The following is a 27,112-nucleotide window of genomic DNA, read 5'->3' as shown; positions in this document are numbered from 1 at the left end:
TCTTCCTTCCGATTTTTTCTCTTTCCCTCTTTTGGCAGCTTCTCCTCCTTCCCCGTCCTCCCATGATTTCCCCGTCACGTGTACAACTGCAGCAAGTCCCTGTCTGGAGACCTGATGTGTGCATTCGCAGCAAGTTCGAACGCAGGCGCTCGGTGGTGTGCACCATTCAGCGGAGTCTGGTGTTGGAGCTGCTGGACGAGCATGGCCCCTCAGAGCTATCAACCCCCTGACTCCAGAAGAAAACAACTCATTGGTACGCGACAGAGAGGGAGGACAGGCTAGTTTTGTGTGTGCTGCACAGTTTGGGTTTTCTCCGTGTCTAATATCACCTGATAAGTTTGTTTAAAAAAAGTGAGGCCGAGGTGAATCTGTAAGTTCTGGGTGGATTTAAGCTCGGATCAGGCGTAGAATTCAAGAAAATAAACATTTGAATTAAACGCTATAAAAGTGACAAGGCTAAAGTAGTGTTTACGAATCGGAGGGAATCAGCCTCTACCCTCGTAGTTTACTACCAGTGTTTGGTAATATACGGGAAATTGTTAGCAGGAGTCTGGTGTTGGTGCTGCTGGACAAGCCCATCAGAGCTATCAATCCCCTGACTCCAGAAGAAAACAACTCATTGTAAATGAAATGGAAATGGACAAGATTTTCTATTTCTACGATGAGCTTAGTTTGTATCTACCATACATTTGCAACAGCTTCACGACTTTGAAAGTGCAGACAACAGGATGACAATGTATGGTGCTAAATGCATGTAAGTGGGGTCGATGACTGTTGGTTGGACAGCTGGTTTGTGATGCATAGTGACACCGACAGCATAGGTTCAATTCTCAAACCAACAGAGGTTACCATGACACCAACTTCTGAATCTTGCCTCCTCATTAGAGGGTGCAAAACAATGTAAACACCATAGCGACGAGCTAAATTCAAATCACGCATCCATGACTTGGAGCTAAAATTTCAGGAGGAGATATTGCAATACACGCCTTGTGTTCAGGCACTGTTAGAATGGACTGTTGTGCTGTTTCAGTAACGCAAATGCAAGGAACTTTGTTAAGAACTAACCTTGTTTGAAACAAACAAGTACATTGCTTGGGATGGCACGGTGGGTCAGTGGTTAGCACTGCTGCCTCACAGTGTCAGGGATCTGGGCTTGATTCCAGCCTCGGGGAACCATGTAGAGTTTGCACATTCTCCTTGTGTCTGTGTGAGTTACCTACCACAATCTAAAGATGTGCGGGTTAGGTGAATTGGTCACGCTCTTTGGAGGGTTGGTGTGGACTTGTTGGCCCCAAGGGCTGTTTCCAAACTGTAGAAAATCTAAAAACTGAACATGAAGGTGCAGTAAAGGGCTGCCAGTTCCTATCTGAGTTACAGAGATGGACAGCATGGAACCAGACCCTTCAGTCCAACCAGTCCATGCTGACCAGATATCCTAACCTAATCTAGTCCTACTTGCCAGCAACCAGCCCATATCCGTTCCTACCATCAGATGTTGCAATTGTATTAGCCTCTACCACTTCCTTTGACAACTCATTCCATACACATACCACCCTCTGCATGAAAAAGTTTCCCCTTAGGTCTCATTTACATCTTTCCCCTCTCACCCAAAACCAATGCCCTCTACTTTTGGACTCCCCCACCCCAGGGAAAAGACTTTGTCTATTTATCCTATCCATGCCCCTCATGAATTTATAAGCCTCTACAAGATCACCCCTCAGCCTCCGATGCTCCAGGAAAAATAGCCCCAGTTTTTTCAGCCTCTCCCAACAGCACAAATCCTCAACCCTGGCAACATCCCTGTAAATATTTTCTGAACTCTTTCAAGTTTCACAACATCCTTCCGATAGGAAGGTGACCAGAATTGCATGCAATATTCTAAAACTGTCCTAATTAATGTCCTGTACAGCCACAACATGACCTCCTAACACTTGTGCTCAATACTCTGACCAATAAAGGAAAGCATACCAAACGCCTTTTTCATTATCCTATCTATCTGTGACTCCACTTTCAAGAAGCAATGAACCTGCACTTTAAGGTCTCTTTGTTCAGCAACACTCTCTAGGACCTTACCATTAAGTGTATAAGTCCTGCCCTGATTTGTTTTCCCAAAATGCAGCACCTCGCATGTATCGAAATTCAACTCGTCTGCCACTCCTCAGCCCATTGGCCCATCTAATGAAGGATGTACAGTGCATTCTGCAGATGTAGTTAGAATATTGCTATAGTTCACATGCTGTGTGAAGAAGTGTAATAGCTATTGAAGGCAAAAGAGGTTTACACATGTTTCAGTCACATTGAGCTGTTGAACATAATAGGCTGGACATTTTCGTTAGGGTGAACTAACAGTGATTTCAAGTGGCTTCGAATACAGTCGTTCACAAAGATTGAGAGATTGTTATGGTGTGAACTTCTCCTTTGCTGATGGCAGTTTAAATCTGGCACATAGTTGACAGGATCTCCAGTTATGTCTGAGCAGTGATGGCAGCAAATAAGACAAGCAACAATCAAACCAAAGTATTCTCAAAGACAGCAAACTGAGAAGTTATAAATACTGATTTTTTAAATTTAATTTTTCATAAAGCAAAATAAATGAAAGTGATTAATTACAAAGCTATTATACACAGACTTGAAAAACATGTTTCCTGTTTAAACAAAAATAGAATTTGAACTCTGCAAATATAACATTAGCTTTTTCAGGGCCATTAATAATTTAATGTGCCTCATTCACATTCAAGGGTTTTTGTGGTGAGACTAAAACGATGAAGATTTGTGCACTCATAACTTGCTGATTGTACTCTGATGAATAGTTGTTCCTCAGCAGGAATATTGAATCATAAATAGCAACTCCTGGATTTCCAAGCCAGATTGCACTGATGTATTTTTCTTCACACCCCCGCTGGATCGCAGATTTCAGGCCCAGTCTTGCTTGGATGACTTAACAGGTTATTCCTGCGTGGTGGGAAAATATGAAAGTCAGATGTTCACTTTGGTTTTCAAGAGATTCGCTCAGTTCTTTGAAGCAACTTTCTCAAAAGTTGATCTTGGTTGCAGGAAATTGATATGATATTATTTTGAGAAATAGGTGCACTGAAGTACTTTGCATTTCATGATAATCCCTTTGATGTAGGAGAATTTGAAGAATTGTAATGTTGGCATGGACAATGAATGGAAGCTGGAGGGAATGCAGTTCTTGTTAATTTGCACCCTTAAAGTGCCAATATTAGCTGTTGGAAAAACTAGTTACTGCATCTTCTACTCTGAGCTCAAATTATTAATCCATTGGATGTTAGGATAATTTTTAGGTAATGTGATTACAACATTCTTTTTGATGACTATGTTGAATTGCAGGCTGCAATGCACGGATATATTAAAATATAAAATGAATATTTGTCTCTCTTCATCTAAAATTGACTAGAATATTTACAATGAAATTGTGAAGTGTATGTAAATAACTTATATTGAGAGCTCTTGCCTTGAGAGTGCTTGCCTTTATATAAATGTAGTTGGCACCAAGGTATTCTTAATCATGCTGGCAATTTCAAAGAATGATGATTTTAAAATCAATTATGGACTATGTTGTTTAATGTGTAGCTTTAACTAAACAATGTGGTTCACGATGGAGTGATTGCTTTTATGTGACACATCTGACAGTGGAAATCAAAGTAAACATTATTTTCAAAGTTAGTGAGAAGGTTTGTAGCTCGGGTGCTCGTTGTTGTGGTTCTGTTCGCCGAGCTGGGAATTTGTGTTGCAAACGTTTCTTCCCCGGACAGAAGAGACACAACAAACAGTGAGACAAAGTATCGTACCCCTGATAATAAGGAAAGACAAACACACAACCTCAACACCAAGGAGAGGGAAGCACTAAAAACACTAAGAGATGATAAGAACATAATCATACTACCAGCAGACAAAGGCAGAATGACAGTCATCCTGGACAAAGCAGAGTACATCCAGAAAGCGCAACAACTACTTGCAGATACCAACACCTACCAAAAGAGAGACCCCACCCCACAGCTCACCAATAGGATAAACAACACACTGCGGAAACTGCAAATAAACAGGTTTGACCTACAGAGAATGAAACCTGAAAGCAACACCATCCCCAGATTCTATGGACTACCTGAAGTGCACAAACCAGACATCCCATTCAGACCCATTGTATCGCTACCAGGGACACCATCACACAAACTGGCTAAAGAACTACAACAGAAACTGAAACACTGAAACACTCTATACCGTCAACACAGGAATCCTTGGACATCAGCAAAAATATACATATAGACAAGGAAGAAACTATGGTCTCATTTGACGTAACGGCACTGTTCACCTCTATCGACAAAACCCGAGCCAGAGATACAATAGCCAACCTGCTGGACATACAAAACAGACAACAAGACGGAGAACCTAGCAACAAAGACTGCATACTTAAACTACTGGACCTGTGCCTCACAACACACTTCACATTCAACAACCAAATATATGACCAAATCAACGGCACACTCATGGGCTCACCCATCTCTGGACTCATAGCAGAAGCTGTAATACAAAGATTAGAACAAACAGTCTTACCGCAAATTCAACCCAAACTCTGGGTCAGATATGTAGATGACACCTTTGTAATCATTAAAAACACAGAAATTGAAAACACACACCGGATCATCAACGCCACACTCACAGGAATCAGATTCACTAGAGAGGAAGAAAAGGACAACCAACTCCCATTCCTAGATGTGATGGTACAGAGAACACCAAATGGAGAATTCACCACAAAGGTATACAGGAAAGCCACACACACACAGACCAAGTCCTGAACTACGAAAGCAACCACCCCAACACACACAAAAGAAGTTGCATCAAGACACTGTTCAAAAGGGCCACAACACACTGCAGCACACCAGAACTGCAAAAAGAGGAAGAACAACACCTCTACCATATATTCGCCAAAAATGGATACCCCCACAATTTCATCAACAGATGCCTAAGGGAAAGACAACGGAATGAGGACTTGCTACAACCCAAAGGACTAGCCATGTTACCATATATCAAGAACATTTCTGAACTGACAGCCAGACTACTATGACTACTAGGACTCAAAACAGCACACAAACAGCTAACGTATCCATGAACACTAACTAGCCATGAAACGACACAACCATCTATCCTTAGTAGCCATACACGTGGATGACAAGCAACATGAGTTTGACTTGGACAACACTACTATTATAGGACAAGCCAAACAGAGAACAGCCAGGGAATTCCTAGAGGCATGGCACTCATCCACAGATTCTATCAACAAACACATCGATCTGAACCCAATATACCGGCCACTGCAGCGGACAGCTGGAACTGACAACCGGAAGCGGCAGAGACAAACCACTATAAATGATGGAGGAAACATCACAGAAGCGCTTCACAGGAGGCTCCCAAGCACTGAGGATGTCACCTCGACAGGGGACGAAACGTCTGCAACACAAATTCCCAGCTCGGCGAACAGAACCTCAATAAACGTTATTTTAAAATTGGATTTTGGTTTGATTCAGGATTTTTAGTGTACATCAAAAACTATTGAGCTGTGGGAGTCTTCTATTTGTTATCTTGAGCTGTTAAACATTGTTTGAGATTTAGGTGCATTACTGTCCTTGCTGAAGCAAGAGTACTCAGTGCAATGTATCTTCAGACATTGCAAGTTATAGAATCTGAGATTGTTTACTACTGACTTGTTTTCCAGTATTCAGCAAGCTGTGCTGTCAGCTTTTTCAATTGCCAATGAGTTAAATAGTCTTGAAGAGCAACTCCTCTTTACCTTTTCTGGAACTGTTGATCCATTGTATCATTGCATAAAACCTCAGCTTCTTTCCAGTTTCCTGGACACTACTCTGGAAAAGAATGCTATGGAGAAGAAAGTGAGGACTGCAGATGCTGGAGATCAGAGCTGAAAATGTGTTGCTGGAAAAGCGCAGCAGGTCAGGCGGCATCCAAGGAACAGGAGAATCGACGTTTCGGGCATTCCTGAAGAAGGGCTTATGCCCGAAACGTCGATTCTCCTGTTCCTTGAATGCTGCCTAACCTGCTGCGCTTTTCCAGCAACACATTTTCAGCAAAAGAATGCTATGACTGACCATTGGCTGTGGGTCTGTTATTCATTCAAAACCAATTATAATAGTGTTATAATATTGTTTTATTTTACAGCTGCGAAAGGGATGATAATTGACAATGTGTAGAACCATGTCTGTTTTCTCAATACTTTTGTCCATTAGAAGTGAAAATCTTAAGTTTTAATTGGTTAAAATTGTGTTTGTCTACTTCACTAAAAAGGATTCCCTTCAAGTTATTTGCCAACTTGCAGATCCACTGCCTGTTGCTGTAGGTGAACTAAATAGTTGAGAAATATACTCAGTTGTGTATCCTTTTCAGCTGCCTTCCCTTTTTTAAAAAAAGCCATCCTGAAGTGCTTCACAAGGATGTCATGTGCTAAAATGTAAGTGAGAGTAATTATTTTACAAAATGACCAAGAAAATTCAATTTCTTTCTAAAATCCTGACCTTCCTACTTCATAGCTTGTTAGTTATTTGGTGATAGTTCAGAAAATGATAGGTCTATTGTAATTAAAACCATGTTATTCTGTATTGCACCAAGACGTCTATTATTATTGAGAATTCTAAAATCCAGATATGACGCTGAATTGCATTGGAGATGTTAGGTCAGATGATTGAAATGTGGTCAGAGAGATTATAAAGGACTGCTTTCAAGGAGGAAAATGAACTGGAGAAGATTAGGAGGGAAATTCCAAGAGGTAGAGTCTTGGAAACTGTAGGTAGAACAATCATGAATGCAGCAATGAAAATCTGGATTGCCCAAGTGGTTGCCATGCTTGAAGCAACTGTGGAGATGGAGAAACCCAGGAAAAGAGATTGTCATGGGACTTCTGCTGGTGCTAAAGTGATTTGTTTCAGTTGGAGCCCTGAATGAGTATAAACATCATATTAGTTCTGTATATGTTTGAAACTCATGATCTCTCTGTACAATTTTGCTTCTTACTCTAAAGTTTGCAAGTGCTTTGAATAAACTCACCTCGAATTTGGGCATTGTTCCTTTTGAACTGCCAAGGTTTCAATTAATTTAAACATCACACCTGTCAGTGAATTTTAAATGAAGCCTTTTTTTAAGAAAGGGTTATGTTTTTTTTAAAATGTGAGCCTGAATTATTCACCCACTGCAACTTTATAAAGACACCTACAGTGAAGGTGCATAGTTCCTGAATAGTGAGGCTGCAGTTTGACAAAGTGGTGAAGAAGGTTTTTGGCATGCTTTCCTTCATTGGTCAAAACATTGAGTAAAGGAGTTGGGATGTCATCTTGAGACTTTATGGAACATTGATGAGGTTTTGGAATACAGCTAAAACCTGCTTTTTGAAAGTTTACTTTACGCCACTTCACTTTTACGACGGATCTACATTAGAACCTGTTTTCGCTAACTAAAAGAAATCCAAAGAGGATTTTCACTTGCATGAAAAAAGGCATAATTTTTCCCATATAAATTAATGTTATTTGCTTTACACTATTTTGGCTTACAAAAGTTATCATAGGAACACTCTACTTTCGGATAATGGGGAAAACCTGTACTGCTAGCGAGTTTTGAGAAGATTTGTAGCTCAGGTTGAGCTGAACATGTTACATCCAGAACTTGTACTGTGTATATTTCTGGTCATCCTTCTATAGCAAGGATGTTGCTAAATTTGAGAGGGTGCAGAAAGTACTTACAAAGATGTTACCAGGACTGAGGCATTTGAGTTATATGGAGAGACTGAATAAGCTGTTTTTTTTAAAAACCTTGAATGCTGGAGACTGAGGGCTTAGAGGTTTATAAAATCATGAAGGGCATGGATAGAGTGAGTAACCAAGGTTTTCTTCCTAGGATGGGGGAATCCAAAACTAGAGGACATAGGTTTATGTGAGGAGGAAAAGATTATAAAGGACCTGAGGGACAACATTTTCACACAGAGGGTGGTGTGTGCATGCAATGAGCTGCCAGAGATACTTGTGAAAGTGGTGGGAGGGGGTACAATTACAACATTTAAAAGGCATTTGGATGAGTATATGAATAGGAATGGGTTAGAGGGATATGGGCTAACTGCTGGCAAATGGGACTAGGCCAGATTTGGATACCTGATTGGTGTGGATAAGTTGAATTGAAGGGTCTCTTTCCATACTATATGACTCCATGACTATTATTACCCAGTTGGAGTCTGTTTGTAATGTGTTTTCCAACAGCAGTTATGCTGTTGCAATAGGCTGGTGATATTTTAATAACTGAATCAGAGCTGCTCTCAATCTGTCACATCAAAGCATCCTGAAATATCACTGATTTGCCTCACCAAATCCACTTTCAATTGGCACTTAACTTGAGAATAATTCCACCTCTGTTTGTCTGATATACCTCTGAACAAACATTTAAAGAAGTTTTCCCAAGACATTAATCGGCTTTGAAATACAGCTCAAAGCCCCCCGTATTGAAGCATAACCAGAAACATTTGTTTTTCTTGTTATCGCTTTCACTCATTCTCTTGTCTTGTGATCAGTTTATCTTTAGTTTGCTCTCACTTTTTCCCCTTGTGCTCTGTTTAGTTTCTCTGATTTTTGCTCTGGGAGTCCTCCAATAATACAGTATTACTTCCCATTGGAATTATGTTCATTTGCAATGTTAATTATAAGAACAAACCAGAACACTGTGTAACAAAAATCATGTGAATGTTCTGAATGGACCTGGATCCAGGAAACTAATGCCTGACTATTGCCAATTGGAAAGAGCATGTTTTGCAACTCGACTTGGCATATTTTCAGTTGTCAATCACATCCAGTAATCAATCCCTAAGTTGTTGTGTTTGGGTCTATTTGGTCATTTTAATGATCAAACATTATCAGTCAGTGAAATGAATCAGCATTACAAAACCAAGATTAGATTAGATTAGATTAGATTACTTACAGTGTGGAAACAGGCCCTTCTTACAGCAGCATACAATATATATTTACTGTCTTTCAAATCTTTGACTCTTAAGCTACTTTAATCATTGAATCATAGAATCCTGTCAGTGTGAAAGCAGGCCATTTGGCCCACTAACTCCATGCTGACCCCCTGAAGAGCATCTCAACCATATCTATCTCCCCTATCCTGTCTCCTTTAGTTTATTCCCACCTTTCAATGTTAGAAAATCGAATGGACAAAACTAAATCAAAGTCATGGAGCTACACCTTCATTTTAATTGGTGAAATTAGATGGTTATTTTCTCTGTTAAATTTGATTTTGTTTTTTAAAATTAATTTTATTATCCATCAACCTGAATCATTTATCATTAATTTATGCCCTGACAAAAATAGGTATGATTTCCTCATTTTTAAAGCAATTCATGTTGTCTTTGTAGATCTGAAAATGAAAAAAAATGTTATTGGGCGGCACGGTGGCCCAGTGGTTAGCACTGCTGCCTCACAGCGCCAGAGACCTGGGTTCAATTCCCGCCTCAGGCAACTGACTGTGTGGAGTTTGTACGTTCTCCCCGTGTCTGCCTGGGTTTCCTCCGGGTGCTAATCTAATCTAATCTTAACAGTTCTTAATCACTAAACAGTCCTGTAGTGTCCAAAGGACTTAATTATCAACATGAACTGCTGCAGGGAACAGCTATGTGGCATGAAATCCTTGATCACTTTGATTTTGAGCTTCATAAGATTAAGTACAAGACCTATACCAGAGGCTTGATATTGTGCATTTTAATGAGATGAATAGCCAAGAGGTTGAAGGTGCCACATTTCAGAAGAGGTCTTAAACAAAGGGCAAATGGCATTATTTTTGCCACAACAAAACTTGTGCTTTTATAGCAGAAAGCAAATCATCCCAAAGAGTTTTGCATTTTATAACTACTGTGAGAGTAGTTTGGCACAATCACATGAAGTGGTAATCAAGTAGATGGTCAAAGGCTGCTTGAAAGATGTAGGTTTTGAGGATTCATAAGGGAAGAGAGAGGCAAAGGAGTTTAGGGAGGGTATTTAGACCCATTCCAACAATTCTGGAACAATTACACTTGACCTGGTATAAGAAAATCCTTTGTTTCAGTGCCTAAGTACATCTAAGCTTCAACTTGGCACACAAGTTGACACCACCTTTCAGCAAATAAATACAGTATGTTCTTAGGGCTTGCTTTTGAGATTGGTATACAAGGTCAACCAAGCAAAATAGGTCATTTTGCTAAGAGGATGTGCACATTTAAGACATGTCTGCACAGAGCAGTTTGACAATTGATGAACAACACATTTCAAATTGTCTAGTAATTATCTAATTGCATCATCACTGTTTGTGGAACTCTGAATGTGTATTTACTGTTGCTTGCTACATTACGAGAGTAATTACACTTCAGTGTACTTCATAGGTTGTAAGCACTTTGGGAATCCTGGCAATCTTGAAAGACACGGCATAAATGCAAGCTATTATTTTTTTCTTCATAATGTTTAATCACTGTCAGAAGTACTCTTTACAGAATCAATTGTAGCATCCTATGATCAAGGTTGGAAGTGATTTTGAAATGTTTTCCGACCTCTTCTGAACAATCTAAATGCTGGAGCCATATGTTTCTATGACTGTAGTGACTAGTCTTTTCCTTGTAACCAATATATAAAAGAAAACATTCTGAGTATAATGTGGGGAAAGAAAAATGGATTAGATTGCACCGTTGGAGGCATTTTAAGTTGAAAATTCTTAACAGATGGTGCAAAAATTACTATTTCTGGAAGACACTGGAGTGCAGGAGGACTTACTTGCAGCAGTCAGTCATTTTTAAATAGACTATCACACCACCACTTGTGTTCGAGAATTGTATGTGATTTTCTTGGGATATTTGGACCAGAACTCACAGAACTGAGCCCAGAAGTTACAAAGTCATTATAAGTCTACAACCAGATGAATCATATTGTAAAGGTTTTGTTATTTCTTGATTATTTGTCTCAAAGCTGTTTGGTTTCTTTCATGAGGACAATGTTAAGAGGTGCCTGAATGTAATTTGTATTCACTTTGAATTAGGTGAGAACTACATTTTGTTTGGTGTTCTTAAAATTACTGCAATAAGCTGTGATATAGGAGGCTGTTGGATCGTTTGCTGCAGAGCTGGCCTCAGGATGTGGAGAAATCAACGTTTCATTGTTGGGAGGAATGAATCCGGTTGGTAGATGGAAATGAGTGTCGATTAGAGGAATGGATGGTGACTGGAAGGTCAGGTTGAGTGGGCCCGGCTGAGATGCTTGGCGAAATGTGCCCTGAGTTTACATTTAGTTTCAACAATGTAGAGAAGACTACATCGTGAGCACCAGAATAAAGACAAGGTATCTCTTTTTTTTATTAGATTACATTACAGTGTGGAAACAGGCCCTTCGGCCCAACAAGTCCACACCAACCCGCCAAAGCGCAACCCACCCATACCCCTACATTTGCCCCTTACCTAACACTACAGGCAATTTAGCAAGGCCAATTCACCTGACCCCTGCACATCTTTGGATTGTGGGCGGAAACCGGAGCACCCGGAGGAAACCAAGGAAACACAGGGAGAACATGCAAACTCCACACAGTCAGTCGCCTGAGGCGGGAATTGAACCCGGGTCTCTGGCGCTGCGAGGCAGCAGTGCTAACCACTGTGCCACCATGCCGCCCACTCTTTATCCTCACCTACCATCCCATAACCTGATCTCCACAGCCCATTTTAATTCCCCCTCCCACTCCCTTTCTGACATGACTACCCTTGCCCTCCTCCAATGCCACAGTAAATCAGACCACAAATTGGAGGAATGACATGTCATCTCTCACCTGGGCAGCCTACAGCCTGGAGAACTGAACATTGAGTTCTCCAATTTCAAATAACCTCCCTGGCCATCCCCCAACTCCCTTTCCAGCCCCTCCCCATCCCTCCCACTGTTCCCTGCCACCAACTGGATTCATTCTTCCCATTGACCAACCACATCATACCGTCTATCTGTGTTCACCTATCCCCACATCACCACTCTGTCCCTGCCACCTCCTTTATCTGCAGCTCCCCCCACACCCAGCCCCAGTTCTGAAGAAAGATTACACTTGAAACGTTGACTTCTCCACCTCCTAATGCTGCCTGACTTGCTGTGCTCTTCCAGCCTCCTGCTTATCTACCTTGGATTCCAGCATCTGCAGTTTTTGTGTCTCTAACAGAGCTAGCTTAGCTTGTTCAGCTCTTGTTCTTATTTCAAATCCTCCTAGCTGAACCTTGATAGGTTGAAATTGATTATATTTCAGTGTTTGCTCTTACTGTGGAAGGATTAATTAAGGGACTTTTTTCACCTTTAGAGTGAGGAATAGCAAAAGAGAAAGGAAATTGGAAGATGATTGATTTATCAATTTTTGAGAAAATTTGTAGCTTAGGTTAATGGTAAGTATGGAGGTCAGCCCACTGAGCTGGAAGGTTTGTTTTCAGACATTTTGTCACCATGACTAGGTAACATCATCACTGAGAGGCTCCGATGAAGTGCGGGTGGTATGTCCTGCCTCTCTATTTATAGGTCTTTGTTTCTTAAGGCGGGTGATGTCATTTCTGGTTCCTTTTTTCAAGGCAAGGTAATGTTTATTGATGGAGAAAGTGAGGTCTGCAGATGCTGGAGATCAGAGCTGAAAATTTGTTGCTGGAACAGCGCAGCAGGTCAGGCAGCATCCAGGGAACAGGAGAATCGATGTTTCGGGTATAAGCCCTTCTTCAGGAATGTTTATTGATGGCATTCCAGTTGGAAAGCTAGCCTCTAGATTTTTCGTGCGTGTCTTTATTTCACCTGTCCTTGGAAGTGTGCATTGTTCCAGTCAAAGTGGTGTCCTTCTTTGTCTCTATGTGTAGAAACCTACTGAGAATGGGTCGTGTCTTTTGGTGGCTAGTTGGTGTTCGTGTATCCAAGTTTCCTGCTTGTTTGTCCAACGTAGTGTTTTTTACAGTTCTTGCATGGAATTTTATAAATGACATTAGTTTTGCTGGTATTATCTAATGGGTCCTTTAGGTTCATTAGTCAGTGTTTAAGTATGTTGGTAGGTTTGTGGGCTACTGTGATGCCAAGGGGTCTGAATAGTCTGGAAGTCATTTCTGATATGTCTTTGATGTAAGGTAATGCAGCTATAGTTTTTGGCTGAGAATGGAGGTGAAACTGTGATGTTGTACCTCATTAGAGGGCAGACTGTCATCGCAGCATGGTTTGTGGGGAAAAAATTACCTTTCAGTGAAAACCCTGGGTGATATTGTGAAAGCATATTGCTGGAATTAATATTGTATTCTTCTGACATCCAGCACAGACTTCTCCTGTTCTGTAAATAAAGAGATGCAGCCAGACATGAGTATTTCCAGCACACTTTGTTTTTATTTCAGATTTCATGCATCTGCATATTTTGCTTTTGTATGGTAAACTTTGGTCCCATGATTGAAATTTGTGTCTCAGCAAATCACTTATGGTTGCCGTATTATCCTTAAGGATAGCATGTGGCAATGTTCTGTTTGTTGCACGCGATGGTGAATACAGATGCAAATAACTTGCGTATATCTGGCAAACCATTTTGTAGATCTGATAGTTGCAACTTAATGGTACTTTCAGTGAAATTAATTACTGCTGATTTGTGCTCATTGCATCTGTGCTTTCAGACTGTCTTGTGCTTGAGAGAGGAGCTAAACAAAATGCATAAAGCAGTGGTGACAATTTATCAAATGGCTATCTCAGCATCTGTTTTGTTGTCTGTACCGATGAGATGGCTGCGTCCCTCTTTTGTCACTCGGTGCTTTTAGAACCAAATAGTGATTATCTTGTGTTACCATGGAAACATCATTGTATATGATTTGCTACTTAGTAGCTTTACAATAGCATTTGAGTACAAGAAGGGATCTGACTTGATCATTTGAGTTGAACTTATGATTTTCTGTTTTGAAAATTGGTAATTCTTGTAAGAAATTCTTGATGCTTATACTCTCAAGTGCTTTTTGATCATGTTTATTCTTGAAGTAGAGGAGGGTGTATCTTTCTTTTGAATGAACAATGGCTACAGTCATTAAAATTTCAGTTTTGAAATAACTGTCAAATTGGCTCAGTGATTAACCTGATTCAATATTGGAGTTGCATATGACAACATATTGTTTCCCTAATGGTTTATTAATATTTAAATTCTGCTGGAGAGGCTCTCTGAATTGGATGAGCTTTCCGAGGTATGTCAAAAACAAGTGATTTTAATGATTGATTGCTACCATCTCCATCATAAAGTTCGGTTCTCCTAGTGTCGCTCACATCTTAGTTTAGTGTCTTTGCTGTTCCATTGGAGAGAGAGTGAGGGGGAAGAATTGAAAAATAATTGATGCGAGAAACAGTAATTAAAGACTATTAAATTGGCATCATACCACTGCCTCCTTTGATTCCTGAAAATGTCCAGATGCAAGGGGCTTTGTGGACAGAAAGTAATTTCCATGTTTATTTTGAAGTGCTTTTTATTTAATGCCGATACAGACGGATACAGACGGATAATGCTGCCTGAAAACCCACCTCTCTCCACCAGTCATTCCCTTTGATGTAATGCTAAATAAACTGTCCTTTAGTCTTCACTTGGCCTACTCTCTCTCTTTCTTCCCCGAAGTCACAATTTTCTGATTCAGTATGTGGATGTACCTATTAGAGAAGGTGCAAAACTTGACCTACTCTTGGGAAATAAGGCAGGGTAGGTGACTGAGGTGTCAGTGGGGGAGCCCTTTCCTGAAGAAGGGCTTATGCCCGAAACGTCGATTCTCCTGTTCCCTGGATGCTGCCTGACCTGCTGCGCTTTTCCAGCAACACATTTTCAGCTCTGATCTCCAGCATCTGCAGTCCTCACTTTCTCCTGAAAGGCTGGCAGGTATAGCAAATGCTGGATGACTAAAGAAATTGAGGGTTTGGTTAAGAAAAAGAAGGAAGCATTTATAAGGTAAAGATAGATCAAGTAAATCCTTAGACGAGTATAAAGGAAGGAGGAGTATACTTAAGAAGGAAATCAGGAGGGCAAAAAGGGGACATGAAATAGCTTTGGCAAATTGGATTCTCCTTGATTCTAAGAGTTTTTACAAATACATTAAGGACAAAAGGGTAACTAGGGAGAGAATAGGGCCCCTCAAAGATCAGTAAAGCGGTCTTTGTGTGGAGCTGAAAAAAATGGGGAGATACTAAATGAGTATTTTGCATCAGTATTTACTGTGGAAAAGGATATGGAAGATATAGTCTGTAAGGAAATAGATGGTGGCATCTTGCAAAATGCCCATATTACAGAGGAGGAAGTGCTGGATGTCTTGAAACAGTTAAAGGTGGATAAATGCTGGGTCCTCTACTTTTTGTCATTTACATAAATGATTTGGATGCGAGCATAAGAGGTACAGTTAGTAACTTTGCAGATGACACCAAAATTGGAGGCATAGTGGACAGTGAAGAGGGTTACCTCAGATGACAACAGGATCTTGACCAGATGGACAAATGGGTAGAGAAGTGGCAGATGGAGTTTAATTCGGATAAATGCAAGGTGCTGCATTTTGGGAAAGCAAATCTTAGCAGGACTTATACACTTAATGGTAAGGTCCTAGTGAGTGCTTCTGAACAAAGATACCTTGGAGTGCAGGTTCATAGCTCCTTGAAAGTGGAGTCACAGGTAGATAGGATAGTGAAGGCAGTGTTTGGTATGCTTTCCTTTATTAGTCAGAGTATTGAGTACAGGAGTTGGGAGGTCATGTTGCGGCTGTACAGGACATTGGTTAGGCCACTGTTGGAATATTGCGTGCAATTCTGGTCTCCTTCCTATTGGAAAGATGTTGTGAAACTTGAAAAGGTTCAGAAAAGATTTATAAGGATGTTGCCAGGGTTGGAGGATTCGAGCTACAGCGTCGGAGGCTGACGGGCGATCTTAGAGATTTACAAAATTATGAGGGGCATGGATAGGATAAATAGGCAAACTCTTTTCCCTGGGGTCGGGGAGTCCAGAACTAGAGGGCATAGGTTTAGGGTGAGAGGGGAAAGATATGAAAGAGACCTACAGGGCAACTTTTCACACCAAGGATGGTACATGTATGGAATGAGCTGCCAGAGGAAGTGGTGGAGGCTGGTACAATTGCAACATTTAAGAGGTATTTGGATGGGTATATGAATAGGAAGAGTTTGGCGGGATATGGGCCGGGGGCCAGTAGGTGGGATTAGATTAGGTTGGGATATCTGGTCGGCATGGACAGGTTGGACCGAAGGGTCTGTTTCCATGCTGTACATCTCTAAGTCCCCAAAGCAGCAGTGAGCTCTGTCTCTCTCTTCCCACCCAGTCCTCAATCCAGCAATGACCCAGTCTCTCTCCTCCTCCACCCTAGTCTCCAATGCAGCACAGTGAACCTAAACACACACTTCCGCTCCCAGTCCAATGCAGCAGTAAATCCTGGACTCTCTCTCTCCCCCTACCACCCCACCACCCTAGTCTGCAATGCAGCAGTGAACACTGTCTCTCTCCCCACACCAGGACCTGCACAGCAGTGAACCCTATTCTTTCACTTTCCACCCTAGTTCCCAAAGCAGCAGTGAACCTTGTCTCACTCTGTCCTCTCCCCCCCCACCCCAGTCCCCAATGCAGCAGTAAACCCTGTCTCTCTCTTTCTCACCCCCACCGTCCCCAGTCCAGCACAGTGCACGCTGTCTCTCTTCCCACCTAGTCCCCAATGCAGCAGAGAACCCTGTCTCTCCCCCACCCCAGTTCCCAATGCAGCAGTGAACCTTGTCTTTCTTTTCACACCCCCTCTCCCCAATGCATCAGTGAACCCTGTCTCTCTCTCTCCCTCCCCCAACACAGCAGTGAGCCCTGTATCTCTCACTCTCTCTACGCAGTCCCCAATGCAGTGAACCTTGTCTCTCTCTCTCCACACCCGTCCCCAATGCAGCAGTGAACCCTGTCTCTGTCTCTCTGCCCACCCCCAATCCCCAAAGCCACAGTGAACCCTGAGTCTCTCCTCCCCCACTCCAGTCCCAAATACAGCAGTGAATCTTGTCTCTCTCCCCTAGTCCCCAAAACAGCAGTGAACCCTGCCTCTCTCTCTCGCCACCCACCTGATCCCCAATGCAGCACAGTGAACACTGTCGCTCTCTTCCTCCCCCCACCACAATCTCCAATGCAGTGAACCGTCTCTCTCTCTCCCTCCCAGTCCCGAATGCAGCACAGTGAACACTGACTCTCTCCCTCTCCCCACCCAATCCCCAATGCAGTGAACCCTCTCTCTCTCTCTCTCTCTCCCCCCACCCTAGCAGTGAACCCGGTCTCTCTTTCTCTCCTCCCCAGTCCCCAATGCAGCAGTGAACCCTGTCTCTCACTCTCTTCCCCCTCCCCAGTCCCCAACTCTGCACAGTGAACCTTGTCCCTCTCTCTCTCTCTCTCCCTCTCACCAGCCTAGTTCCAAATGCAGCAGTGAACCCTCCCTCTCTCTCTACCGCCCCAGTACCCAATGAAGCAGTTAGCCCTGTCTCTCTCTCTCTCTCTCTCTCTCTCCCCACCCCAGTCCCCAAAGCAGCAGGGAACCCTGTCTCTCTCTTTCCCCCCCAGTCCCCAACTCAGCACAGTGAACCCTGTCTCTCTCCCAACCCCAGTCCCCAACGCAGCAGTGAACCCTACCTCTCTCTCTCCCAACCCCAGTCCCCAATACATCCCAGTAAACACTGTCTCCCTCTCTCTCACCCTACAGTACCCAATGGGCAGTGAACCCTGTCTCTCTCTCTCCTGCCCGCAGTTCTCAAATAGCACAGTGAACCTTGTCTCTCTGCTCACCCCAGTCCCCAATGCAATGAACCCTGTCTCTCCCTCTACACCCCCAGTCCCGAAAGCAGCATTGAACCCTATCACTCTCTCCCCCCACCCAAGTCCGCATTACAACTGTGAGCCCTGTCTCTCAGTCTCTCCCCCCAGTCCCCAATGCAGCACAGTGAACCCTGTCTCTTTCGCTCTTCCAAACCCAGTCCCCAATGCGGCAGTGAACTCTGTCGCTCGCTCTCACCCTCCAGTGCCCAATGCAGCACAGTTAATCCTGTCTCTCTCCCCCCAGTCACCAATGCACCAAAATGAACCCTGTCTCTCTCTCATCCTCCAGTGCCCAATGTAGCACAGTGAACGGTCTCTCTCCCTCCCCCCAACCCTAAGTCCCCAATGCAGAGTACCCTGTCTCTCTCTCTCCTCCCCAGTCCCCAATGAAGCATTGAAACCTGTCTCTCTCCCCACACCAGTCACCAAATCAGCACAGTGAACCCTGTCTCTTTCTACCCCACTGCCTCCAAATCAGCACAGTCCTGACACAGCTTTGTTGCTCTCTTACCCCCAAGTCCCCCATTCAGCAGTGAACCCTGTCTCTCACTCTCCCCACCCTAGCTGTGAATCCTGTCTCTCTCTCATCCCAGTCCCCAATGCAGCACAGTGAACCCTGTTTCTCCTCTGATGCTATTCCCCAATGCAGCAGTGAATCCTCTCTCCTCCCACCCCAGTCCCAAATGCAGCAGTGAATCCTGTCTCTCTCTCGCCCTCCAGTGCCCAATGTAGCACAGTTAACCCTGTATCTCTCTCCCACTATCCCAGTCCCCAATGCAGCAGTGAACCCTGTCTCTCTCCACACCCCAGTCCCCAAAGCCGCAGTGAATCCTACCTTTCCCTCTCTCCCCCCACCCCAGTCCCCAGCACAGTTGTGAACTCTGTGTGTGTGTCTCTCTCTCTCTCACACATCCTAGACCCAAATGCAGCACTCGCTCCCTCTACCCCACACACCCCCAGTCCCCAATGAAGCAGTGAACCCTGTCTCTCTCTCTCTCCCCACCCCAGTCCAGCAGTGAACCCTCTCACCTCACCCCAGTCCCAAACGCAGCAGTGAAACCCTGTCTCTCTCTCTCCTCCACCGCAGTCACCAATGCAGCTATGAACCTTGTCTCTCCACCCCCCCACCCATCCCCAATGCAGCAGTGAACCCTGTCTCTCTCTCTCCCCACCCCAGCAGTGAACCCTGACTCTCTCTCCGCCTCCACCCCAGTGCCCAAAGCAGCACAATGAACCCTGTGTCTCTCACCACACATCAATCCCCAAAGCCTCAGTGAACTCTGGTCTCTCCCTCTTCCCTTCCAGTCCCCAAAGCAGCAGTGAACCCTGTCTCGCTCTTTCTTACGCCCCACACAAGCCCCCAATGCAGCAGCGAATCCTCCCTCTCCCCACACCAATCTCCAAAGCAGCACAGTGAACCCAGTCTGTCTCTCTCCTCCCGCCCTCAGTCCCCAATGCAGCAGTAACCCCTGTCTCTCTCTCCCCCCCCGTCCTCGAATTATCACAGTAAACCCTGTCTCTCTCTCTCCCCCCACTCCCAGTCCACAAAGCAGCACAGTGAACCCTGTGTCTCTCTTCTCCACCACCCCCCCCCAGTCCCCAATGCAGCAGTGAACCCTGTCTCTCTCTCACCCTCCAATGCCCAAACGTAGCACAATGAACACTGTCTGTCTCTCTCTCCCCACCCTGTCCCCAATGCAGCACTGTGAACCCTGTCTCTCTACCCACCCCAGTTCCAAATGTAGCAGTGAACCCAGTCTCACTCTCTTGCCATCCTGGGCCCAATGCAGCACAATGAACCCTGTCTCTCCCCCCACCCCAGTCCCCAGCGCAGTTGTGAACCCTGTCTTTCACTCTCACACCCCAGTCCCAAATGCAGTAGCGAACCCTCTCTCTTCCCCCCGCAGTCCCCAAAGCAGCTGCGAACCCAGTCTCTCTCTCTCTCTCACAACCCCCAGTGCACAATGAAGCAGTGAACCCTGTCTCTCTCTCTTTCCCCCCCCAGTCCCCAAAACAGCAGTGAACCCTCTGTCACTCTGCGCCCCCCCCTGGTCCCCATAGCAGCAGTAAACCCTGTCTCTCTCTCTCTCTCTCCCACCCCCACTCCAGTCCCCAAAGCAGCTGTGAACCTGTCTCTCTTCCCCCAGTCCCCAAAGCAGCAGCGAACCCTCTCCCCCCGGTCCCCAAAGCAGCAGTAAACCCTGTCCCTCTCTCCCACCCACACTCCAGTCTCCAATGCAGAAGTGATCCCTGTCTCTCTCCTCCCTGACCCCAGCCCCCAATGAAGCAGTGAACCCCGTCTCTCTCCCCACCCCAGAAACCAAAGCAACAGTGAACCCTGTCTCTCTTCTCCCCGACCCCAGTCCCCAGTATAGCAGTGAACCCTGCCCCTCTCTCTCTCCCCGCAGTCGCCAATGCAGCAAAATGAACCCTGTCTTTCTCTCTCTCCTCACCCTAGTTCCAAATGCAGCAGTGAACCCTGTCTCTTTCTCCCCCTAGTGCCCAATGCAACAGTGAACCCGGTCTCTTTCTCCCCCCAAGTGCCCAATGCAGCAGTGAACCCGGTCTCTCTCTCTCCCCCCAGACCCCAAATGCAGCAGTGAACCCTGTCTCTCTCTCTTCCCCCACCCCAGTCCCCAATGCAGCAGTGAACCCTGTCTCTCTCTTCTCCCACCCCAGTCCCCAATGCAGCACAGTGAACCCTGTCTCTCTCTCTCACCTCTCCCCAGTCCCAAATGCAGCAGTGAACCCTGTCTCTCTCTTCCCCCACCCCAGTCCCCAATGCAGCACAGTGAACCCTGTCTCTCTCACCTCACCCCAGTCCCAAATGCAACAGTGAACCCTGTCTCTCTCCCCACCCCAGTCCCCAAATCAGCACAGTGAACCTGGTCTCTCTTTATCGCCATCCCAGACCCCAAACCGGTGAACCCTGTCTCTCTCTGCCCCCCCCCCCCCACTCCAGTCCCCAATGCAGCAGTTAATCCTGTCTTTCTCCTCCCCCACCCCAGACCCCAATGCAGCATAGTGAACCCTCTCTCCCCCAGACCCCAATGCAGCACAGTTAATCCTGTCTCTTTCCCCAAGACCCCAATGCAGCAGTGAACCCTGTCTCTCTCCCCCCGCCATCCCAGTGATCCCTGTCTCTCTCCTCCCCAACCCCAGTCCCCAATGCAGTGCAGTGAACCCTACCCCTCTCTCTCCCCCAAGTCCCCAAACCAGCACAGTGAACGGTCTCTCTCTCTCTCCCACAACCCCAGTCCCCAATGCAGCATTCAGCCCTGTCCCTCCCTCTCCCACCCCAGTCTCCAATGCAGCAGTGAAACCTGGCTCTCACTCTTCCCCCTCCCCCGCCTCCCCGCCCAACAATCAGAAGCGCAGCTGTGAAATCTGTCTCTCTCCCCACCCCAGTCCCCAATGCAGCAGTGAACCCTATCTCACTCTCTCCCCCAGTGCCTAATGCAGCACAGTGAACCCTGTCTCCCTGTCTCTCTCCTCACCCCAGTCCCCAGTACAGCTGAGAACCCTGTCTCTCCCTATCTCCCCCCGGTCCCCTTAGCTAAGATAAGTGGGAAAACGGAGGACTGGGAAGCTTTTAAAGAGCAACAGAGGATTACTAAGAAGGAAATACGCAGAGGAAAAATGAGGTACGAAGGTAAGCTGGCCAAGAATATTAAGGAGGATAGTAAAAGCTTTTTTAGGTATGTGCAAGGCAAAAAAATGGTTAGGACAAAAATTGGGCCCTTGAAGACAGAAACAGGGGAATATATTACTAGGAACAAAGAAATGGCAGAGGAATTAAATGGGTACTTCAGATCTGTGTTCACTGGGGAAAACACAAACAATCTCCCTGATGTAACAGTGGCTGAAGGACCTGAACTTAAGGGAATTTATATTTGTCAGGATTTGGTGTTGGAGAGACTGTTAGGTCTGAAGGTTGATAAGTCTCCGGGGCCTGATGGTCTGCATCCCAGGGTACTGAAGGTGGTGGCTCGGCAAATCATGGATGCGTTGGTGATTATTTTCCAGAGTTCAATAGATTCCGGGTCGGTTCCTGAGGATTGGAGGGTGGCTAATGTTATACCACTTTTTAAGAAAGGTGGGCGAGAGAAAGCAGGAAATTATAGACCAGTTAGTCTGACCTCAGTGGTGGGAAAGATGCTGGAGTCTATTATAAAGGATGAAATTACTGCACATCTGGATAGTAGTAACAGGATAGGACAGAGTCCGCATGGATTTATGAAGGGGAAATCATGCTTGACTAATCTTCTTGAATTTTTTGAGGATGTAACTATGAAGTTGGACAAGGGATTTTCAGAAAGCTTTTGATAAAGTCCCATACAGGAGGTTAGTGAGTAAAATTAGGGTGCATGGTATTGGGGGCAAAGTACTAGACAGGATTGAAAATTGGTTGGCTAATAGGAAATAAAGGGTAGTGATAAACGGCTCCATTTCGGAATGGCAGGCAGTGACCAGTGGGGTACCGCAGGGATCCGTGCTGGGACCGCAGCTTTTTATAATATATGTTAATGATATAGAAGATGGTATCAGCAATAACATTAGCAAATTTGCTGATGATACAAAGCTGGGTGGCAGGGTGAAATGTGAGGAGGATGTTAGGAGATTACAGGGTGACCTGGACAAGTTAGGTGAGTGGGCAGATGCATGGCAGATGCAGTTTAATGTGGATAAATGTATGGTTATCCACTTTGGTAGCAAGAGCAGGAAGGCAGACTACTACCTCAATGGAATCAATTTATGTAAAGGGGCAGTACAGAGAGATCTGGGTGTTCTTGTACACCAGTCAATGAAGGCAAGCATGCAGGTACAGCAGGTAGTGAAGAAGACTAATAGCATGCTGGCCTTCATAACAAGAGGAATTGAGTATAGAAGCAAAGAGGTGCTTCTGCAGCTGTACAGGGCCCTGGTGAGACCACACCTGGAGTACTGTGTGCAGTTCTGGTCTCCAAATTTGAGAAAAGACATTCTGGCTATTGAGGGAGTGCAGCGTAGGTTCACGAGGTCAATTCCTGGAATGGCAGGATTACCTTACACTGAAAGACTGAAGCGACTGGGCTTGTATACCCTTGAGTTTCGAAGATTGAGAGGGGATCTGATTGAGACGTATAAGATTATGAAAGGATTGGACACTCTGGCAGTAGGAAACATATTTCCACTGATGGGTGAGTGCCGAACCAGAGGACACAGCTTAAAAATACGGGGTAGACCATTTAGGACAGAGCTCAGGAGAAACTTCTTCACCCAGAGAGTGGTGGCTGTGTGGAATGCTCTGCCCCAGAGGGCAGTGGAGGCCCACTCTCTGGATTCATTTAAGAAAGAGTTGGATAGAGCTCTCAAAGATAGTGGAATCAAGGGTTATGGAGATAAGGCAGGAACAGGATACTGATGAGGAATGATCAGCCATGATTATACTGAATGGCGGTGCAGGCTCGAAGGGCTGAATGGCCTACTCCTGCACCTATTGTCTATTACAGCAGAGTAAACCCTGTGTGTGTCTCTCTCTCTGCCCAAACACAGTCCCTATCTCTTCCTCTACCACACCCCGGTCCCCAATGCAGCAGTGAACCCTGTCTCTCTCTCCCTTTTTCCCCTCAGTCCCCAATTCAGCACAGTGAACCCTGTCTGTCACTCTCGCTCTCCTCCCACAACCCAGGCACTAAAGCAGCAGTGAACTCTGCCTCTCTCCCCACCCCAGTCTCCAAAGCAGCACAGTGAACCCTGTCTCTCCCCCACTCCAGTCGCCAATGCAGTGAACCCTGTCTCTCTCACTCTCACCCCACCCATCCTAGTCCCCAATGCAGCTGTGATCCCTGTCTCTCTCCCCACCCCAGTCCCCAAATCAGCATAGTGAACCCTGTCTCTTCCCCACTCCAGTCGCCAATGCAGCTGTGATCCCTGTCTCTCTCTCTCCCTCTCCCCAACCCAGTTCTCAAAGCAGCAGTGAACCCTGTCTCTTTCTTACCCCCAAGTCCCCAATGCAGCAGTGAACCCTGTCTCTCTCCCCCCCCCCCCCCCGACCCCAGTGGCCAATGCAGCAGTGAACCCTGTCTCTCGCTCTCTTCCCCACCCCAGGCTCTGTCTCTCTCCTCACCCAGTCCCAAATGCAGCAGTGAACCCTATCTCTCCCTCAACTGCCCCAGATCCCAATGAAGCCGTGAACCCAGTCTCTCTCTGCCACCCTCCAGTATCCAATGCAGCAGTGAACCCTGTCTCTCTCCCCACCTCAGTCCCCAAAGCAGCAGTGAACTCGGTCTTTCTCTCCCCCAATACCAGTTCTCTCTCCCTCCCCACCCCCCCATTCCTGAATGTAGCAGTGAACCCTGTCTCCCTCTCCCCCACCACAGTCCCCAATACAGCAGCGAACCCTGTCCCTCCCTCTACCGCCCCAGACCCCAATGAAGCAGTGAACCCTGTCTCTCCCTCCAACCCCCACTCTCCAATGAAGCAGTGAACCCTTTTTCTCTCCCCACCCCAGTCCCCAAATCAGCAGAGTTAACCCTGTCTCTCTCTCTCCTCACGCCAGTCCCCACGGCAGCAGTGAACCCTGTCTCTCTCACTCTCTCTTCCCCCCTATCCTAGACCCCAAGGCAGTAGTGAACCCTGTCTCTCACTCTCTCTCTCTCTCTCCCCACCACAGTCCCCAAAGCAGCAGTGAAACCTCTCTCTCTCTCCTCACCCGAGTCTCCAATGCAGTAGTGAACCCTGTCTCTCTCTCTCTCCCTTCCCCCCAGTCCCCAAATCAGCACAGTGAACCCTGTCTCTCTCCTTGCCCCAGTCCCCAGTACAACTGAGAACCCTGTCTCTCCCTCTCTCCCCCCAGTCCCCAATGCAGCACAGTAAACCCTTTCTCTCTCCCTCTACCACGCCCCAGTCCCCAATGCAGCAGTGAACCCTGTCTCTCTCCCTCACCCTAGTCACCAATGCAGCACAGTAAACCCTGTCTCTCTCCCTCACCCCAGTCACCGATGCAGCACAGTAAACCCTGTGTCTCTCTCTCTCCGTCCCCACCCAGTCCCCAAATTAGCAGTGAACCCTGTCTCTCTCAAACCTCCCACAAGCCAGGCACCAAAGCAGCACAGTGAACCCTGTCTCTCTCTCTCTTCCCCATAGTCCCCAATGTAGCGGTGAACCCGGTCTCTCCCTCTCTCACTCTCGCCCTCTAGTGCCCAATGCAGCAGTGAACCCTGTCTCTCAGTCTGTCACCCCGCCCACCCTAGTCCCCAATGCAGCTGTGAACCCTGTCTCTCCCCCTAATCCAGTCACCAATGCAGTGAACCCTGCCTCTCTCACACTCTCCCCCCATTCTAGACCCCAATGCAGCAGTGAACCCTGTCTCTTCCTGACAGTCCCTAAATCAGCACAGTGAACCCTCTCTCGCTCCCCACTACAATCCCAAATGCAGGAGTGAACCCCATCTCTCTCTCTCTCCGCCCTCCCCCCCAGTCCCCAACCCAGCCGTGAACCATCTCTCTCTCCCCCCGTCCCCAAATCAGTGAATCCAGTCTCTCTCTGCCACCCTCCAGTATCCAATGCAGCAGTAACCCTGCCTCTCTCCCCACCCGTCCCCAAAGCAGCACAGTGAACCCTGCCTCTCTCCCCACCCGTCCCCAAAGCAGCACAGTGAACCCTGCCTCTCTCCCCACCCGTCCCCAAAGCAGCACAGTGAACCCTGCCTCTCTCCCCACCCGTCCCCAAAGCAGCACAGTGAACCCTGTCTCTCTCCCCACCCGTCCCCAAAGCAGCACAGTGAACCCTGTCTCTCTCCCCACCCGTCCCCAAAGCAGCACAGTGAACCCTGCCTCTCTCCCCACCCGTCCCCAAAGCAGCACAGTGAACCCTGCCTCTCTCCCCACCCGTCCCCAAAGCAGCACAGCGAAACCTGTCTCTCTCCCCACCCGTCCCCAAAGCAGCACAGTGAAACCTGTCTTTCTCCCCACCCCTGTCCCCAAAGCAGTAGTGAAACCTGTCTTTCTCCCCACCCCTGTCCCCAAAGCAGCACAGTGAAACCTATCTTTTTCACCCCCCACACCAGTTCACAATGCAGCAGTAAACCCTGTCTCTCCCTCTAACACCCAATCCCCAATGAAGCAGTGAACCCCGTCTCTCTCTCTCTCTCTCTCTCACCACACCAGTCCCCAATGCAGCAGTGAATCCTGTCTCTCTCCCCTTCGCACTCCAGTGACCAACGCAACAGTGAACCCGGTCTCTCATTCTCTCTCTCTCCACACCCCAGTCCCAAATGCAGCAATGAACCCGGTCTCTCCCTCTAACCCCCAGTCCCCAATGAAGCAGTGAACCCTGTCTCTCTCCCCATCCCAATCCCCAAATCAGCACAGTTAACCCTGTCTCTCTCTCTCTCTCTCTCTCCTCACGCCAGTCCCCACAGCAGCAGCGAACCCTGTCTCTCTCACTCTCTTCCACCCCATCCTAGACCCCAATGCAGCAGTGAACCCTGCCCCGCTCTCTCCTCATCTCAGTCCCCAATGCAGCAGTGAACTCTCTCTCTCTCTCTAACCCCCAGTCCCCAAATCAGCACAGTGAACCCAGTCTCTCTCCCCACCCCAGACCTCAAAGCAGCACAGTGAACCCGGTCTCTCTGTCCCCACACCCGTTCCCAATGCAGCAGTGAACCTTGTCTCTCTCCCACCCAAGTCCCCAGCACAGCTGTGATTCCTGTCTCTCTCTCTCTCTCCTCCCCCAGTCCCAAACGTAGCTGTGAACCCAGTCTCTCTCCCCAGTCCCAGTCCAGCTGTGAACCCTGTATCTCTCTCCCCCCACCCCAGTACCCAGTGCAGCTGTGATCCCTGTCTCTCTCACGCTCTCGTCTCTCCCCCACCCAAGACCCCAATGCAGCCATGAACCCTGGCTCTCTCCACACTAGACCCCAAATGAGCAGTGAACCCTGTCTCTCTGCCCACCCGTCTCCAAAGCAGCAGTGAAACCTTCTCTTCTTCTACCGCCCCAGACCCCAATGAACCATTGAACCCTGTCTCTCTCTGTCCCCCCCAACCATTCCAGTCCCCAGTGCAGCTGTAATCCTTGTCTCTGTCTCCTCACCCCAGTGCAGCAGTGAACCGTCTCTCTCTCTCTCTCTCGCCCCCAGTCTCCAATGCAGCAGTGAACCCCGTCTCTCTCTCTCTCTCTCCCACAACCCAGGCCCCAAAGCAGCAGTAAACCCTGTCTCTCTCCCCACCCCAGTCTCCAAAGCAGCACAGTGAGCCCTGTC

At 46.5% G+C, this 27,112-nt stretch overlaps 1 long non-coding RNA gene across 2 annotated transcripts in view; it reads right to left on the bottom strand.

Moving 5' to 3' along the window:
* Window positions 1-2,560: 2,560 nt before the first annotated feature.
* The window catches only part of LOC122563354 (uncharacterized), a 193,030-nt gene continuing 168,478 nt past the window's right edge, over window positions 2,561-27,112 (bottom strand). The window contains exon 4 of one of the 2 annotated variants that reach the window (XR_015751018.1): window positions 2,561-2,952. This is a non-coding gene — a long non-coding RNA (uncharacterized LOC122563354). Of the gene's footprint in view, window positions 2,953-6,437; window positions 6,478-27,112 lie in introns of those variants that run through there. The other variant, XR_015751019.1, reaches the window with a different exon arrangement.

This window comes from Chiloscyllium plagiosum, unplaced genomic scaffold (assembly GCF_037043375.1).
Source record: "Chiloscyllium plagiosum isolate Xiang-an unplaced genomic scaffold, Cpla_swu_hap1 HiC_scaffold_26, whole genome shotgun sequence".
Lineage (NCBI taxonomy): Eukaryota > Metazoa > Chordata > Chondrichthyes > Orectolobiformes > Hemiscylliidae > Chiloscyllium > Chiloscyllium plagiosum.
The sequence above is the reverse complement of the archived record's forward strand: the minus strand, read 5'-3'. Positions and strand labels throughout refer to the sequence as shown.